The following is a 16,442-nucleotide window of genomic DNA, read 5'->3' on the forward strand; positions in this document are numbered from 1 at the left end:
GACCTTCTATTGACCTCAACTGCTTGGAACACAGATCGATCGTTCCCAAACTGTGTGTCTCAACAAAGCACACACACACACACACACACACACACAAACACCCACACTCACATACACTATTGGCTCATGTCGATCACTGCAGGACTTCCTGGCATTTTGTCCTCTGATCAACTCTTCTATTCGGATTAGCCAATTACATTTTTTGTGGTTCAATCAAACTTTTTACAAACTTTATACAACATAACTCTTCTTTGTCCATCTTTTTAGCCATAAATATCATCACTAAAAATGATGATGACAATTATCGAAAAATAATAACAATAAAATTCACAAAAATATCAAAATAATAAAGTTATAATAATAAGTATGATTATTGTAGACTTGTCATGGCACGGATAGTTGTTAAATAGCTCATTTTGGTGGCATGTTGAAATTCTTTTCCATGTTTGTTCCGTGTCCATTTTTCATGAGCACACAAATCCTGGCTGAGTTTCCCTAAAGTAAACAGTGACAAACAGCCTGTGGAGCAACAGAGCAAACCAACAAATCTGCCAAATCCATTGATCCGAGAGAGAAATCTGAGCAAACATTATCATGTCCGACGTCCATCAGCAAAGTCTAGATTCAAGTCAGTTTGCGCGACAGGGCTGAAAAGGAGTTCATTGTCCTTATTCTGCATCTGTCTTCTGTTTTATTCAGCACCTGCTGCATTTTGTGGCACAGTTTTAGTCTACAGAATCATATGATGAATGGATGAAGATTACCCAACCTGGGACACACACACAGACACACGCGTTGCTGAGGGCATTCCCTCCCAGTCTCTGCCTGTTGATGAGGCTGCAGCAGTGGTGCCACCTGCTGTTTGTGTCCTGTTCTGTTTCTTCCCCCTCTATCTGTTTATTTATTGTCAAAGTGAACAACACAACAGCACTAGAGGGAGCCACCTGACCGGCCTCCGGCATACAGAGAGGAAAAGAAAGAAAGAAAGAAAGAAAGAAAGAAAGAAAGAAAGAAAGAAAGAAAAAATAAAAAAATATATTTTTTTATTTATTATTTCATAATTTATTATTTTTCTTAAAATGCATTATTACATGAATATATGTCTTTATTATATGGATGCATTTATTTAAAGAAGATGAAAATGTTATAGATATATTGTACAATATTTTGATTTATATTATTAAATTTAAAATTAATGTAATTCATATTAAACCTGTGTTTTGCATCGTATGCATGTGTGAGACGGTGAGAAATAAGAACATGTGTGTGTGTGTGTGTGTATGTGTATGTGTGTGTGTGTGTGTGTGTGTGTGTGTGTGTGTGTGTGTGCTGACATGGCATTAGCCCAGCAGCAACACATCACACGCTGACCCCTGGCTGTGACTCCACCTCTGACCTTTGACTATGACAGTCACTGCTTCCTCATGACATCAAGAGGTTCATACTCTTGACCCAAATGACCTCTGGCCTCACCTACATGATTTAAGTCATGCTAGAATGCACACATAGGCAGGCGCGCACACACACAAACACACACACACACACGCGCACACACACACACACACACACACACACACACACACACACACACACACACACACACATTCTTTGCTCATTCTTTTGCTGCATTGCTACGCTCCAGTATTATCGCATTTTCCCTCCGTTTTCCTTTAATCTAAACCTCTTTACAAATTAAAATCTCAAGCAGGTATACACACACACACACACACACACTGCTCTGCTGTAATTGGTGTGTTTTGGTGAATCTCTGGGGATTTGCGTGACACACACAGACGATGACTTCTTTCCTTCTTTCCTTCTGTCATTCTGTCCTTCTTTCCTTCTTCCTTGCCTCTGTATCTGCTTCTGTCATTGCTCATTGTTTTCCTTGTTTACGTCCTTCTCCTCTTCCTCCCCCTCTTCCTTCCTTTTTCCGCACCTCGTAGAGCTTTGGGTGAAAGCTAATTGGCTCCCAATGCATTTTTAATGTGCAGCCACCGAAACCACAGCACGTGTGTGACAGACAGAAGACGCATGGTTCAGGGACGATCATTTGTCCGTCCCTTGTCATAGCCGTGGCAGCATATTAGAGACAGAGGGATGGAGGGATGAGAGAGGGAGGTGTTACTGAATGGTTTTTCCCTGGGAAGGAGAGAAAGACACAGAGAGAGAGAGAGAGAGAGAGAGAGAGAGAGAGAGAGAGAGAGATGATGCTTTCCTTCCTTGCTAAATGATGACACACACACACTTTGTTGACCTTGTCTGTCTCGCTTTAATTCATCTCTACTGTACAGACCCAAAAATAAACTCTTCCCATCTCTCTCTCTCTCTCTCTCTCTCTCTCTCTCTCTCTCTCTCTCTCTCTCTCTAACTCCTTTCTTGTCCTCTTTCATTTTACTGACCTGCCCCCTCTCTTCTTCTTTTTCCATTCTCCCTTCCTCCCCCTCGTCAGTTTTGTTCTCCATTTGCTCCCTTGATTTCTGCTCCTTCCTTTGCCCATTTCATCTTCCTCCTTTTCTTGTTCCTCATGACCCTGCTCTTAATTTTTCCTGTCTTATTTTAAACGGCTCCCTCTGTGCCCCTCTCTCACTCTCTCTCTCTCTCACACACACACATACACATATACGAACACACACACACACACACTGCATTATCCCTCTTAAGTCAGTCAGGCTGTGCTGCTGCTTAAAATAAAACCTGTTTCATCTCAATCCAGAGTGACAAAACTTTAACAGTGTGTGTGTGTGTGTGTGTGTGTGTGTGTGCGCGCGTGCGTGCGTGCGTGCGTGTGCGCGTGTGCGCGTGTGTGTGTGTGTGTTTGTGAGTGTGCACTTGAAGCTGATGGAGTTTCCACTCCATTTGCCAAACATCAACCTGTTACAGCTCGTCAGTGTGTTTCCAGGTTAACATTCAGCCCATAATTCACCTGAGTGGCGTCCAAACGTCCTCGACTCACCTCGCCGAGTGGCGCCAAGGCTGAGGACGGGAGTGAAACAGGAGATCTCACAAGTCGCTCTGAGCCTAAACCATCTCTCTCATCGCAGCAGCAAATACTGACTGACTGATTGACTCTGTGCTCACAAGTTTCTGCTTTGAGGTCATCGTCGTACAGCTCATACCTCCAACAAGGCTGAACAAGCAAAACACTCACTAAGCCAAACGTTCATTTTGTTCAGATCGTACTTTATAAGGGTTCAATGCCAACTAATAATTATTAAGCAATCCCTGACTTCACAGGCCTGAGATCCCTTTTGGGTCCTTTGCGATCTCACCGAACAACGAAACTTGATAAATCATCACAGACAATTCGAATAAAAGACAATTCCACCCACTTTCCTGTCAGCAGACCCCAGGCGTTGTTGTTACTGGTGAATGTCTTCGTCTCTCTTTCCTGAGATGACGGATGCGCAATTTAGCTTAAATACCTCACAGTGCTCCTCAGCAGTTTTCCCACTTGTCGTTCTTCCTGCCGTCGTCCCGCCCGGAGCAGCGGGAGAAGAATAAACTCTGAGGTGTGGAGAATCGCTCGTCTTCATGAAAGCAGAGATGCCACACCGGCTGCTTAACCGCGGCTTTAATCTGCATGACGCTCCAAGCAACAACCAGAATACCCTGGTATTCTCGGAAGTTCATCCTGGAGAAATGTGAAACGTTCCTGTGCTTTGGGAAGATTTACACAAACAAACCCACAAAGAACACAGTCAAGTCCTGTGAAACCCGAAAAACAGAATTCTACTGATGACCACAAGAAATTCACAAACGTTTCATCGCTGCCACAAAATATTTTACCACATTTTCAGCTCATCCTAAATCACAGATTCCAAGTCGTAACGCTGAGATTCACATCCTGAACATGGCGAAAACTTTACTGGCTCCTTTCCTAGATTATGTCCAAGCTGCACACAGTTTCATTAGAATCAGTATATGATTTATTGATATTTTCAGTCTCCCCAGCAAGATTAGAAACCAACTTTCAGGCGCTAGAGGAGATTTATGACTGTTATTTGTAAAGTTTACTCACACTAGCAGCAAATAACAGTTTAAACCTGCAGAGCTGGAATCTGATAAAGAAAACACCATCCATCCATCCATCCATCCATCCATCCATTTCTTCATTCATTCCTTTCATTCTAAACATTTGATCCAAAAAGATGGGAATCCTCCAATCTAGAGACAGAAGGTTTTCAGCTGACTTGAAAGAACTGAACACATGAACATAAACAACATCAAAAATACTTTCAGTAACAATACTTATACTGCTTATTTCCTACAGAGCTTTCACTCTGGCAACTTTTACCAAAAAAGCCCAAGTCAGTCTACACCACATCAGACTTGCAGTTAAACTTTATCAGCCTGAATAACAGGAAGAGAAATTGTCTGATTTATCTTCTGTCCTGAATTCCTCACATAGCTGCATTTTCTTAAATACACTTGTTTCTAAACCAAACGTCAGACTGCTGTTTATCCTCTGATTTGAAAACGTAAATATGAACGCATAAATGCGCTACTTATCTGCTGCTAAAACAGCAGCGTCACGTTATCTCCTCCATAACGTAAATAGGTGTCACACTGGGAATAGGAGGGAGGACCTCAGCAGATTTCTCTTTGACTATGTCACTGCTTTTAATTTTAAATTCTAGTACTGTTTCAGTCGGATTCACCAAAGGAGTGGGGCGCGGCAGTTGCTCAGTCCATAGGGACTCAGCTTGGAGGGTCGCCGGTTAGAGTCCTGTATGGACCAAGAAAGTGGACTGGCAGCTGGAGAGTTGCCAGTTTGCCTCCAGGACACTGTCGAGTGAGCAAGGCAAACTGCTCTTCTTATTCTTCTCCTTCTTCTTCTAAAGAATCTGCATGGCTCCATACAAGGACCAACTGAAGACCAAATCCCCATAACACCAGCCAACATCACATGACTGAATTGGGAACACACAAATATTAATAAATGATCAATACAATATGATACAAAATACCGTTTGATGTTTCGTCTTGAGTTCTTTGTCTGTCTTGTTTTGGACTCCAATTGGACACGATTTGGACCAAACTGAAAAAAGCCTGCTGTTTCCCACATGATCGTTGATCGTATCGTTCATCTCTTGTGTCTGTTTGTTGGCTCTGGGTTTGATAGCTTGAACTTCTGACTTTTGAACCCATGTAACAACACGTGTTTGGGCTCAAACCAAAACAGTGCTGCTCCTCATGAATTCTTTAAGTATCTGGATAGAAACCACAGCACGAGTGGAAACTGTCAGCTTTCATTAGGTGGCTTGTGTTTAATGATAAGAAACCTAAATGATTCATATTTTTCCATAGTGAGATTGCTAAATAATAGATCAGAAGTCGGGAACAGTTTGAACTTAGATATCAAACACCGTGTGGTAGTTTAGCACATCAGAGTGAATCAGATGAAACATTTGTTACTGTAAAGGTTGTAAAGGAGGTCAATCACACAAGCACGGAATTCCTGCAGGTTTGTTTAAATGCGATAAATCAATAAGAAAGAGACATAACATTTGAAATCCACCTCGTAATAGAAATTAAAGCAGCGGCGTGTAGTGTTTGGCGCCCTCTGGTGTTTGCCATTACCGCTCTGACAGACTTACCGCTCGCATTACAGTCGGCCATGTGGGCAGAGGTGGAAAAATGTAAATAAGCCACACAGGGAAATTACCATGACAATCACGCTTAAATAAGAAAGTCTCATCTTCTTGACTCAGAGAACTTTTACTGCAGATTCTTCATTACATATTGACGTTTACTTACTGACCTTTACTTTACTTTACTCGAGTATCAGAGTACTCCCTCCAGCTCTGTGAAAACATGTTAAATGCTCTACTTACTGCGTTGTTGTTTTGGCGACACAGAAACCTTTATCTGACATAATCTCCGTGGCATTTCTACATTTCTACACGGATAGGAAATCCCACACGACAAAGGTCACATTCGGGACTCAAACCTGCAATGTCGCATGGTCACACAGAGCGACTTGAGGGCTGGAGGCCAATCATTGACCAGCCAAAACTATTTCAGTATTGAGAAAGCTTTCTTGTTTTCTGCTTCTTTGGCATTTCGCTGCTTCTCCTCGGCAACCGTCTACCAGGGTAACCTATAAGTAAAGCGTCCTCTGATTGGCGGCTCAGATAGCGGCGAAGAAAAGTCAGCCTGATACAAAGATAAAAAACCACTGTTTGTTGGCTGTTGCTGCTCCATACACATGGATAGTTATCACAATGTAACCTGAAACACTTTTGTGTGTGTGTGTTTGTGTCCTGTCGAAATCTGAAAGTGTAATCATTTTTTAATCCTTTATTTACCCTCTATTTATTTACCCTTTAATTACACTCTTTAATTCCTGCTTGCTGAACCTGTCTTGCTGTGCTCTGATGGACAGAAGGGAACAATTAGGGTTTGCTGAGAAGGTCACTGGTGTGTGTGTGTGTGTGTGTGTGTGTGTGTGTGTGTGTGTGTGTGTGTGTGTGTGTGTGCGTGTGTGTGTGTGCAAATATGTAAACGATGTTAAATCCAATATCAGATAGCAACAGAACGTCTCCAGGGGCGTAGTTCAGGTGCAATAGTGACCGTGTTTGAGAGATGACAATTCTATTCTAGGAGACACCCCCCCCCCACCACCACCACCACCACACACACAAACACACACACACACACACACACACACACACACACACACACACACACACACATAACCACTAACACATTATCCTTTTAATAAACCATGGTAACGTAGGATGAATAACAACATTTTCAGCTGTGATTAACTCCAGTCCTGGAATTCCACAGACACGAACAGCCTCCCTGCAGTATAATTCAATAACATATAGACTCTATCCATAATGTGCACCCACCAGCAGGACATGCTTTCTTATTTCTTATTCAGTCCTCCAGCTGTGCTCCAAGATAACAGCTGTCGGTATTAAGAGGAAATGTTGTTAAGCTTGTAACAGGCAGGTCTCAAATCTCGAATGTGCTGCTGGAGTGGCGCTGCTCAGAGGAAAACACAACTCCACTGTCACCGTATGAGCCTCACTGGAAACTCCAGAGCAGCCACCTGGACAAGAAATGAGACTTGGAAATGGCTGATACACAACCCTGGTTGGGTTTCTAGTAAAATATTCACACACAAGGTGGAAGGAAGATGGGATGCTGAGCTTCTCTCCTAGGGCCTCATGTATAATTCAGGATGGATTACAAGGATCTTATTATTATTTTCATGCTCGGGGCTTCTGAGATTTTAATCCCACAAACGGAGCTGTTGACTATCCATAAAGCTTGACTTGAAACCAAAAGAGACGTTCATCATCATCCTCATGATCATCATTGTTCAACATCTTATGAGACACTTCAGAAGGGATTAGTTTTCCATGAGAAGATGTGGTGATCCCCTCACCCAGTTTATTCCCATCTGAATTAGTTCCTTAAAGAGGTCCCAGGGGTCCTCAAGGATGTCTAAGTAATCGGCATTTTGATCAGAGGTCTTTGAACATGAAGGCATCCATAAGGTTCAAAAGGTCCTTGATTCGGTTGTAGGGAGGTTCTTGGAGTCAATTGATTAGTTCTTGGGTTGTTTGAGGTGGTTCTATGGGTCACCTGGCTGTCCAGGCAGAGGTTCCAGGACAGGCAGTGTATGGTTCTCAGGGCAGGTCAGAGGGAACACTGAAGGTCCAATGTGTCTTTCAACACCTAATTGTAATGCATGACTGTTTACTGCTTTGCATGCGTTATTGTACTTTTGTATGATCCCACTGGAAGTTCCTATTGCACATCTAGCCGTTGGTAGAGGGGGTTTGTCTCTTGCAATTGCCTCTCCCGAGGTTTCTTCCTTTTATCAAGGTTTTTTCAGGAGTTTCCCCGTCTTCATAGAGAGTTTTGGGCGGGGGCAGGGAATTTTCCCTTATGTCAAATTGATGACCAATATAGTCGACTTGACTTGACTTAAAGATACTACAATATGTTCTACTCATCCTTAAGGTGATTTCCAAGGTTCTCCAGGACGCTTCAGGAGTGTTTCTAAAGGTTTCTTTGAACATGTTGGTGGCCCTGAGTATGAAAATATGGTTGAGCAGGTGAGAAGGTTCATTGGGTGAGTTGGCAGGTTCTGCTGTTCTTTGAGGACATCATCAGCGTCCTTGAGTAAGTCCCAGGGATCCTCAAAATGTAGTGGAAGTAGCAGAGGAGGTTCTAGAGAACTATTGTTACATGGTCATTTCGGGAAAGATGATGGTCGTGGTTAAATAAAAAAGTGGACACTCCTATCCTGCCTAACCCTTTGTATTCTGCATTCTTCTATTCAAAGCTGAGGTTTCTCCATTTCCTCGCCTGCCTTCGTCCTCGCTGGTTGATCTACAGTCTTCTTTAATGACTCCACTAACATCTTTGGTCTTTTGAGCCGAGGAATAAACAGTGACAGATTTGCAGCTGCTGGGTTGTCGCTTTGATCAAAAAAGTGGACTGATCTATGGATAATCAATAATTGAGCTCATTACAGACGAGAGAGTGCCAAGTGTTAATCATACTGTCTTAAAGAGGCCGTTGATCCAGAGAGAGAAAGGCAACCCGGGATTTTCTAATTAGTTCTCTGAGAGAAGATAAAAAAGATATAAAGAGACAGAGAGAGAGAGACAGAGAGAGAGAGAGACTGAGAGAGGGGAGAGAGAGAGAGAGAGAGAGAGAGAGAGAGAGGGTAGGAGAGTGAGCGACACAGACAGAAACAGCGAGAGGGGGTGAGAGAGAGAGAGAGAGAGACCGAGAGAGAGACCGAGAGAGACCAAGGGAAAGAGAGAGAGAGAGAGAGAGAGAGAGAGAGAGAGAGAGAGAGAGAGAAGAGAGGGAGGGGGAGACAGAGTGTGAGAGAGAGAGAGAGAGAGAGAGAGAAGAGACAGAGAGACAGAGAGATGAACAGATGAGAGCAGATGCTGGTAAAGGTCAGATTGGATTCATAATCTGATTTGATTTAATACATCAGACAAGTTATGCGCGCACACCCTGCCTGCTGAGTGTGTGTGTGTGTAGTGAGTGTGTGTGTTTTACCATCTCCTGGATAAGGCAGAGGGAATTAAGATGGATTATGGATTCCTGGTTGAACAAGTAGATGTTGGCTGCAAATGGACGGCATACATGAATGTTCTGTGCGTGTGTGTGTGTCCCCATATTACAAATCTCACAGTTTACTAAGAATTATTTGTCTCTGGATGGTTCTGTCTCTGAGTTCATCCTTCATATCATTTCTCATCCACACCCAGCAGAGACACAGAACGTATGGATCCCCTAAATACCCAATATAAGTCATGCAGAGAGGTATAGTATGGATGTAGTATGGATATTGTCGATCCAGTCTACAGTCAAGTCTAGTATAGACTGCAGACCCAATATAGTTTGCAGTAAATCCAGTGTAGTATATGAAAAGAATCTTAAGTGTGTGTGTACGCGAGTGTGTGCGCGCCATGTATGTGTGTGTTTTGCCTTAATGCCCCATTTACCCTATTCATCTCCCTCCTTACAGCTATCGAGAGTCCTTTATTCATCCTATTTTAGCTTCTAGTCCACACACACACGCACACACACACAGACCACATATCTGTCTGAGTGCTGTCATTAGACAACTGCATGTTTCCTTTGTGCTCTGCGTTGGTTCACCACTTCCACCTAAATGCACTGAGTGACTCCATTATGTTATATTTTCTATTTATTCTATTTCTATCAACACACTTTGTCCAATTTGTCTGATTTATGATTCTGTGCCAGCGTGCAGCAAGCCAATTAAAATTTCATGACTACAATAACAGAAAAAACAAAAGCTAAACTAATTAGAGACCGCAAATTCAACCCTTCATTGACTCGTTTTATTTTAATTTGAATGACTTCAGAGCCGCCCATTAATTCAATATTCGCAGATTACGACAAAGCAAACATTAAAGTTAATGTAAACCTTTCGGTCAACACCTTTTCAAATATTTATTTGTTGAAAGGCCAAAACACGGATAAACGTTTGCATTGTTGAAGATTTCTACAAAATCTTTTAAGCAGTAGAGTGCATACATTTTAAAGGTACTATTCACTATTTCGCAAGAAGACTTAATCCAAGTATTTGCAAATGTCTCATTTATTACCTGTATTGTCGCCGGTCGCTGGAAAAGTTAATACAAGTAACCATCCATCACCTAGATTGCTAGCTCGCTTCCTAACTGGCAGTTATGCAACGTTTAATAACAACTGATGCATTTCATGTGCCACACATACAAATACACAAAACAGCCATATTCAATTGAATTTTAACCGAGTTTTGATGGGGTTGTCTGCCGTTTAATTCAGAAACATTGAACAAGCTACTCAAAAACAAGCTGTCCCTTTCTGCTTTGCGCTGCGTTTCAGGACAATATCCTCCATATTCGCAACATAACAAATGAAGGTGAATGGAGCTCAGGTAGTTAATGATGGAGCGTAATGTTAACTGAAGCTAATATCGGGTTCAGAGAGGAAATATAAACAAAAATCTGCAGTTGCTATAGAACAGAATTGAAACACTAAACTGTTTTACATATTAGCTTTGTTTTCCTGTCATGGTTTTTGGATGCATTTCCTTCATATTGCTCACAGCTTAAAGGCTACAATGTGAATATGTGCTTGTGTGTGTGTGTGTGCATATGTTATGTTTATATATGTGTGTGTGTGTGCGTGTGTGTGTGTGTGTGTGTGTGTGTGTGTGTGTGTGTGTGTGTGTGAATTATATATATATAATATAAAACTGGGATAGGGGTGGAAATTGCTTTTGCCAGGATGAATTAAGCGAGAGTGTGCGTGTGTGTGGGTGTGTGTGGGTGTGTGTGTCTTTCACCTCCCTTAAGGCGAAGTTAATCCAGGTTAATTTAGAAGGTCACAGCCACATAAATGAAGACTCCCAAGATGCCTCATGAATGCTAACCACACTTAATCCTGCCCTTGGAGGAAATAGCCGCTAGATATGTGTATGTGTGTGTGTGTGTGTGTATGTGTGTGTGTGTGTGTGTGTGTGTGTGTGTGTGTGTGTGTGTGTGTGTGTGTGTCTGTGTGTGTGTGTGTGAATGGACTGTCCATCAGCATACACACGCTCAGGCTCTCTTGCAGCTTTAACAGTCATACTCATGATTGATGTTCCTCTGTGCGTCGTGCCGGGTGGGAAACAAATAATGGATGGGGAATCAGCGATTCAATATAAGTCATGATTGGCGAGCAGGTGGTGGAAAAATGGATCGCTCGTTTGACGGATGGACAGAAAACGAGGTCACGTCCACGTGACTGTGTGGATTTATAAAAACTGTATCAGCTTCTGGTAGAAGTTGATACAGTTTTATGGTTCCTTGATGCCAATTGGCTGAACTGAGCCCAGACAAACTCTACCTCGCTCCCGATTGGCCCAACTCACTCCAAACCAACAGTACCGTGATACTGATCATCATCACCTTGATTCCTGCTGGCCGTGGTGACTGCAGGCTTGTTTGTGGAGCAGCGGCTCCAGCTGAAGATGTTTGAGAATGAATGATTAGAGAAGACGCAACATGAGACACATGTCGTCTTTTCCCCAAAGACACAGCGAAAACACAAAGTGGCTCAGCATGTGGTGGACGGTTTAATCTTCTCACAGAGAGAGAGGGAGAGCGACAGAGGGAGAAAGAGAGAGACAGAGGGGAAGAGAGTGAGAGTTGATCCTGAAAGCCGATGAAGTGCAGCATGAGTACTTCATCATACAGTCGCTCTGCATCAAAGAGGATCTGATCTCCTTTGTTGGAGGCATGACAGATGCTCTCTCTCTCTCTCTCTCTCTCTCTCTCTCTCTCTCTCTCTCTCTCTCTCTCTCTCTCTCTCCCTGTCTATCTGTCTCTCTCTCTTTCTCTATTCGTGTTACCTCTCCTTTCTCATTCTTTACATAATCCCATTGCACAACATGGAGAGAGAATTCCACGCTCATCTCCTTCTCTGTCTTCTCCTTCTCTTTCTTCCCCTCCTCCACACTCTTCATCTCCTCGCCTTTCCTTTCATTGAATGTACAGAGTATTTGTTTTGTGATTATAGCTTAAGGCAGTGATTCCCAAACTTTTTCTGGGCCCCCCTTTTGTAGATAAGAATCTTCACATACACACACACTCACACACAGACACACACACACACACACACACACACACACACTTTTAGCTTCCAAACTCCACTTTCAACAGAATTTCTCTCTTGTCGAGCCCCCAGCCCCTTGCAATACCTCGCACCCCCCACTACTGGCTTGGGGAGTTTCGGTTTGAGTTTTCAGGTACTATCATTTGGATGGTACAAAACACGACAACATAAACACACGGACACACAGACACACAGACAGAGACACACACACACACACAGACAAAGACACAGACACACACACACACGCGCACACACACACACACACACACACACACACACACACACACACACACACACACACACACACATATGCAGAGCTGTGGACAGTCTTTGATGTGTTGAGCTTGTCATTTTTTTGCTCTCCTCTTTCCTTGTCATCCTTCTCCTCTTTTTCCCGTTTCCGCTTCGTTCCCAACACTTAATCCACCGATTCCTCTTTTTCCCCAGAGGCCGGACCTAATTTTGCTCTGCTGAGATAATTGAGCGGACGCTGTGGCAGGTCGAGCCTCAGTGGCAGCATCATTATGGTAAATTGAAACATGAAGGCAGAGGGGACAGAGTCACTCACTGTGCCCCATCTCGTTACAGGCACACACACACACACGCACACACACACACACACACAGTGCTCAAGTAGATGTTCTTTGTCACAGTTGTTAACGATTCTTAATACATTTTCATTTCAATTATGTTTCATAATAAAAACGAAATTTGACAACTGCCTGCACACACACACACACACACACACACACACACACACACTCAAAGAGAAGAATGACATACCAACTGAGAAAGTACAGTATCTGTGCAGCATTCTGTGCTCTTAAGCGAAAGGATACGGTTTTATTATTTCTTATTTGGTTTGGTTGGTACTGTATTAATTGTTGGACATTTAAGATATATTACATTTGAAATAGGAAACACAACAGAGAATGACATCTTAATGGTGTATGCAATCAGTGGGATTGTTTTGTTAAATGTGTGTGTGTGTGTGTGTGTGTGTATGTGTTTGCTATATGTTTCTGTGTCATGTGCACTGTTACCCTAGACTTCAAAGGTTTGCATGACTGAATGTTGTTGATCTTTAACTTAAAAGGAGCGCAAGTGTGTGTCTGTGTACATGTGTGCATGTGTGTGTGTCTCTGTGTCAGTGTGTATATGTAGGTGGACCATATTCTCTGTGTGTGTGAAGCTCAGATTGATCTCAGACGAGATCCTTTAAGGGATTCCACGTGTGTGGTCCTGTTTTCCTTTATTCTTGAATTTTCGATCAGACTTTTATCATCTTCTTACACTCGACAGGTTCAAGCATTATTCTTTCGACCTTGCAGTAAATCACACAATAACAAGTGGTGGTGGAGATAAGAGTAACTGCGGTGACATTCAAATAATCCCTTTCATACATTTTAAAGCTCGAGCCATGTTTCTAAATAAACCTTTTTTGACAACTTCACTGAACTGTTGTCTGTAATCTGCATCGACTTTGACTGTGTAGATATTGTTGGTGATTTTAACATCCATGTCGACAACCCCCAGGACAGATGGACCAAAGAACTGTGCTGTGTCCCTGATAACTATGGACTGATTCAGCATGTGACAGAGCCCACACACAACAAGGGACACACATTGGACCTAATTTTCTCCAACGGTCTGAACATTTCTAAGGTTGTGGTGACCCATGTTGCTCTTTCTGATCATTCCTGTGTTTTCTTTGAGAGCACTATCTCCATGCACACAAATATTCAACAGAGGTAATCACAAAATGGTACATCACTGAAAACACCAGTGAAATATTAACCAGAATTTTTCTTACACACCCACCCTCTCTTGGATGTCAGTCAATGAGCTCGTAGATAACTTTAACTCCAAAATTACAAATGTTATCGATGCCATTGCACCCAATAAGGTGAAGAAAAGATCTCCATGGAGAAATGCCACACTGGTTAGAATGGAAAAAAGAAAGTGTCATATAGCTGAGCGCAAGTGGCGAAAAACAAATCTCCAGGTTCATTATGAAATCTATAAAGAGAGACTTCACACATATAACCTGGAACTGAGAAATGCAAGGCAATCCTTCTTCTCTGACATCATCGCCAATAACAATAATAGTGCACGTGTACTCTTTGCTACTGTGGACAGACTGACAAATCCTCCTGTCTCAGTAGCCACTGGACTTCTATCCACCAGGGCCTGCAATGAATTTGCCTCCTTCTTCACTGGCAAAATCCAGAAAATTAGACAAGCAGTCAGTGCCTCTATATCAGGTACAGGACATGTGTTGTCTTTGTGTCCACTTAAAATCAACTCCAATACCATGACACAATTTTATCCAATAAACCATAACAACCTTTTAAGGACATTATACAACATCTGAAATCCTCCTCCTGCTACCTGGATATTCTACCAACAGGCTTTTTCAAAAATGTCTCAAACTGCATGGCCCCAGACCTTCTACAAATTGTAAATGCATCTCTTCTGTCAGGTGTCCTCCCACAGACCCTGAAGACTGCCGTCATCAAGCCACTCTTAAAAAGGAATCATATACACTAGTCGTTGATGAACAATTACAGGCCCATATCAAACCTCCAGTTCTCAAGTAAAACAATTGAAAAAGCTGTTTTTCAACAGGTGAACAACTTCCTGGCACTAAACAATTGTTGAAATGTCTTCCAGTCAGGTTTTCGAGCACACCACAGCACTGAGACTGCACTAGTTAAGGTATTCAACGACATCCACATAAACGCATACAGTGGCAGAATTTCAGTATTGGTATTACTGGATCTCAGTGCTGCATTTGACACGGTCGACCACAACATATTACTAGACCGACTAGAAAACTGGGTAGGACTTTCTGGCACAGAACTGGTTTAAAGTATATTTAAAGGACAGTGACTACTTTGTATCTACACATCTGAACAGACAAATATAACGCGCAGAGTTCCCCAAGGCACCATTCTGGGGCCTCTACTGTTTAACATCTACATGCTTCCACAAGCTCAGATTATGGAAAACAACTAAATAAATTACCATAATTATGCAGATGACACAAATTTACATAACCATGTCACCAGGAGAATATGGTCCAATACAAGCACTAAGTAAATGCATTGAACTGATCAATGACTGGATGTGCCAGAATTTTCTTCAATTAAACAAAGACAAAAATTATGTCTCAGCAGAAAAACTCATCCATGCATTTATCTTCAGTAGACTCGACTACTGTAACGGGGTCTTTACAGGTCTACCTAAAAAGTCCATCAGACAGCTGCAGCTGATCCAGAACCCCGCTGCTTGAGTCCTCACTAAGACCAAGAAATTGGATCACATCACTCCAGTTTCTGAGGTCCTTACACTGGCTTCCTGTCCGCCAAAGAATTGATTTCAAAATACTACTGCAGGATTATAAATCACTGAATGGTTAGGGCCAAAATACATGTCTGATCTTCTGCTAGATTAGATCGTCAGGTTCAGGTCTGCTTTCTGTCCCCAGAGTCAAAAGTAAGCATACAGAAGCAGCGTTCAGTTTTTATGCTCCACATATCTGGAACAAGCTCCCAGAAAACTGCAGGTTAGCTGCAACTCTCACATCTTTTAAAGTCTGAAGACTTTTCTGTTTACCGCCACCTTTAATTAAACCAAATCCTCTTTCACTGCACTGTAATTTACTGTAACTCAAACCTAATTTTTACCTGCTATGTTCTGTTTTAGCTTGTTTTAATCTTCTTTAAACTTTTCTGTTTTTAATTATTACTATTATTTAAGTGGCCTTTTAACTTAATTTAACTACCTGTTTTATTTTGTTTTAGCTTAGAACCCGGTGGCCTCTGCAGGGGTAAGACACTTGATTTAGTAGAAATAAAATGGAAATCCTTTGAAAGATAAGGTCACCGATCTTATTCAAAACCGAAATAAAGGGGAAATCCTTTGAAAGAAAAGGTCACCTGTTTTATTCAAAATATGAAATAAAATGGAAATCTTTTGAAAGAATAGGTCACTCATCTTACTCACACAAAAAAAAATCCTTTGAAAGTGAAGGCATCCTATTTTATCATATCAAGCAACCAGGTCTTAAAGGTGTGTTACAAAACATTTTTCTGTTTTTATTGTATTTAAGTGTCCTTTTCTTTTCTTCAATTTTGGTAGCAGTTCACACTTTGTACGTTTTGGCCTAGAAAGTTTAAACCTTTGATTCGTACAATCAAAAACCTTATTTCCAAGAATTCCTTTGGTCTCGACATCCATCCATATAGGCATTGTCCATTTATGCGTAATTGGGCCACCCCACC

General features: G+C 42.0%; 1 long non-coding RNA gene across 1 annotated transcript; it reads right to left on the reverse strand.

Annotated features, from left to right (window-relative positions):
• Positions 1-1,800: 1,800 nt before the first annotated feature.
• LOC143010546 (uncharacterized) lies at positions 1,801-5,284 on the reverse strand. Its single transcript, XR_012964807.1, has 2 exons — positions 4,971-5,284; positions 1,801-2,142 (listed from the first exon to the last, which is right to left on the reverse strand). It is a non-coding gene; the product is annotated as an uncharacterized LOC143010546 (long non-coding RNA).
• Between the last annotated feature and the right edge of the window lie 11,158 nt (positions 5,285-16,442).

Source organism: Genypterus blacodes, unplaced genomic scaffold (assembly GCF_046128005.1).
Source record: "Genypterus blacodes isolate CSIRO-AG114 ecotype Tasmania unplaced genomic scaffold, CSIRO-AGI_Gbla_v1 ptg000129l_1, whole genome shotgun sequence".
NCBI classification, from domain to species: domain Eukaryota; kingdom Metazoa; phylum Chordata; class Actinopteri; order Ophidiiformes; family Ophidiidae; genus Genypterus; species Genypterus blacodes.